Source organism: Octopus bimaculoides, chromosome 1 (genome assembly GCF_001194135.2).
Source record: "Octopus bimaculoides isolate UCB-OBI-ISO-001 chromosome 1, ASM119413v2, whole genome shotgun sequence".
NCBI classification, from domain to species: domain Eukaryota; kingdom Metazoa; phylum Mollusca; class Cephalopoda; order Octopoda; family Octopodidae; genus Octopus; species Octopus bimaculoides.
In genome coordinates, this window is record NC_068981.1 from 39,828,890 (window position 1) to 39,832,333 (window position 3,444).

Sequence of the window (3,444 nt, forward strand, 5' to 3'; positions counted from 1 at the left end):
GTGTGTGTGTGTGTGTGTGTGTGTGTGTGTGTGTGCGCGTGCATGCGTGCGTGCATTGGTGTGTGTGTGTCTGTCTGTCTGTGTGTGTATGTGTATGTGTGTGTGTGTTTATCGGTAAAAAGATAGAAAACGATATAATTACAAATTAACTTATAAAGGTAACAAAACTTCAAAGACGAATCGGTTGCTAGGGAATTTGCTAGACTAACGACAACAAACCAAAGTAAAATATTAAAATAATAGAGAATAACAAAATTTCAAATACTGTTCTCTTGTAGGTGTTGTAACCTCTCGCTCATTCCCAATGTTTTAAATTCCGTTTTCGTGTTAATCGATAACCTTTCAAGGGAGATAACATACCTAACTCTACAAGAGTTACCTCCCCTACCTAGAAATTTATTTAGATCTGTGATTATGGTTGAAGTAAATGAAATTAGTCCCAACAAAATTAGATTACAGGCGGAAGGAATTATTGTTTCTCATGTATTTCCTCACAAGGTAGATATACCAGCTTAGTTGAATTAGGGGCATCATTTACATTTTTATAATTGTTTTATATTTATTTAGATAGTAATGTAAGCGCTAGCACACTCACAGTATCGTCATTTTATTAACATCACGTTTAAATATAACTAACTTTAGCATATAGTAATCATATAGAACATTTAAATAGTGTGTACAATAATTAGAACCCAGTGTAAAAAAAACAATCTAAACCTACATAATAAACACATTTTTTTCCGTTATTTTTGTTTTTATTTCTTTTCATTTGTAAGTGAACGATAATTTCATGTACTCAACACTGATCTTTTATATGTATGTATGTATGTATGTATGTATGTATGTATGTATTTAAATGATAAACTTCTGGAAAAATTTTACACATTTCCACACTTCCAGTGGCGTATTCGATCCGTAGCCTTTGAATCAGCTTTCTCCTTTCTCGTTTTGAGTAGCCTAATTTTTCAAGATTAGTATTTAAGTAGTATATTACGTATCCCATTGCTCCAAACTATTACAGGTATAAACCTGAACTTGTAATCTGGATAGAGTAACTGCAGATTTCTCAATATTTCAGCGTAGGTATTCCCCTTTTCCCTGATCTTCAACTTTATGTTAACATCCGCTGGGCAGCTGATTTCCGCAACTTTACAGTTTCTCGTCTCTATCCCAAATCATTATGTCAAGTCTATTGTGTTTACACTTTACTGAGGTTTTCACTGGGACATTCCACCAGTATTCCTTTTTATTAAGAGTAGCTATGGCTTCCACAATACTTTGGGTCCTTATTTCTTTAAACTCGAGGTTATCCTTCCGATGGATCTCATTATACAGTGTCCTAGGTATAGCATCATGTCTCATCAGTAGATAATACCGTGTTGACATTTTCGGACAACTGTTTATGATGTGGGTGATATCTTCGGTGTCAACTCCACAAAGTCTGCATTGGTTGTCAGTTCTTACTGCTTTTTCTGCATCTCTGTCCCTTTTGTGCTTCAGGTATTTGATAGATATTTCCTGTATTTGGCTTGCAAATGCATACCCTTCAAAGTAGGAGGTAGTAATCCGGTTGTTGGTCCATGATAGACCGCTTTGATAATCAATGTTACTATCATCTAAGAGCTTTCTACTAACATATCCATGCATGGTCTTCTGCTGATATACTCTCATCCTTTCATCTGATGACACATTGTGGTAGAGTCGTGCGATTTCTATGGGCATGTATTTAAGATTATCTGACAATAAATGCTGCTCAATGAGCTGCTTTCAAAGTCTCATGAAGTTATCAAGTTATCAGCCTCATGTGTATAAACATGGTCAAGGGATGCACTTCGACACTTGGTGGTTAATAGATTTGCCGAAGGCATATACTATGACATTCAAATTGATCGATGTAAAACCTTTGCTGCCTTGCTTTCGTTTTAAGTAGAGGCGGTCTACGTCACTGTTGATGTGGAAATTATGTGTATTGGTTAGTATCTTCCGGGTTTTCACATCAATTACTCGGATCTCATCAAACGTCCAATCAAGCAGCACAAATGTTAATATGAGTACTGGCACTGGAAACATATCGTGAGCCACTGTTTTATTGAATGCATAGAGTTCCGAGGTTCAAATTTTCTTTATTCGACTGTAATATTCTTTAGCAATACGTGTTTTGTTACAGGTGCCATTGTAAGATATTTTTTCATCCCCTTAGATGCCTGTAACATTCCTCATGCATGCATACAGACATGCATACATACATACATACATACATACATACATACATACATACATACATACATACATACATACATACATACATATATACATACATGCATACATACATACGTACGTATGCATCAAGGTATGTATGTATGTATGTATGTATGTATGTATATGTGTGTTTAGAGGGATATATTATCCAGACGGATACTGTGGTAGCTCTTAGTTATGTTCCAGGTTATGACTAAACGCATCGATTAGTATTTAACGTCTGACTAATAGGAGTGTCACTCATGCTATAAATTACTCCGATACGAAAGTCCGCGTTCGTTTCACTGGTTGGTGGTATTATCTGAATGAATGTGAAGAATGATACATCCTCAAAATTTATTCCCTCTTATTTTACAATATCATACAGCATACTTTTATGATTACAACGACCTACACCTGATTCTGCTGCACAGAGTATGAACAGCTGAAAGACCTTGAACGAAGCTGCACAAAAAAATTTTCCCTGTTGTATATGTAACTACTTATACTCTGAGCTGCGGAAACAGGTGTGGATCGTCGTGAGCATAAAATTACGCTGTATCATATTGTAAGATAGAAGTAAATAAAATTGAGGATGTACCAGCCTCCATATTTTTTATCGTTATATACTGCAAATACACACACACACGCACACACACACACACACACATATATATATATGCAAATGTGTATACACACATATGCATGCACATGTGTGTGTCTGTGAATGTGTATGAATATATGTGTACATGTATATATATATATATATATGTATGTATGTATGTATGTATGCATGTATGTATGTATGTATGTATGTATGTATGTAAGTATGTATGTATGTGTACGTGTATATGTATGTATGTATGTATGTTATCAATCAGTTTCATTTCTGTATTTCTTGTCCATAGAGAAAGAGCCGGACTCTAACATAGATTCAAGGCTCCTTCATTGGAACTTTTATCAACATCATCTAGATATGTGTGCATATGTGTGTGTGTGTGCAGTATTTGGTGTTAGTGTATGCACAGATTTGTATGTTTGTTTTATGGATGCGTTTTTATGTATATATTTTCATGTCTAGATGCATGCATATGTATTTATGTGCTAAATTTTTGGAAAGTCTTACATATCTTTACAGTTCCATTGATGGCTTGAATCTGTAGTCTTCTAATCAGCCTTTTTCTTTCAGGTTTTGAGAACCCTAAT

General features: G+C 35.0%; 1 long non-coding RNA gene across 1 annotated transcript in view; it reads right to left on the minus strand.

The window, feature by feature from the left end:
* The window catches only part of LOC128249824 (uncharacterized), a 27,752-nt gene extending 27,418 nt beyond the window's left edge, over window positions 1-334 (minus strand). The window contains exon 1 of the long non-coding RNA XR_008265951.1: window positions 266-334. This is a non-coding gene — a long non-coding RNA (uncharacterized LOC128249824). The remainder of the gene's footprint in view (window positions 1-265) is intronic.
* Between the last annotated feature and the right edge of the window lie 3,110 nt (window positions 335-3,444).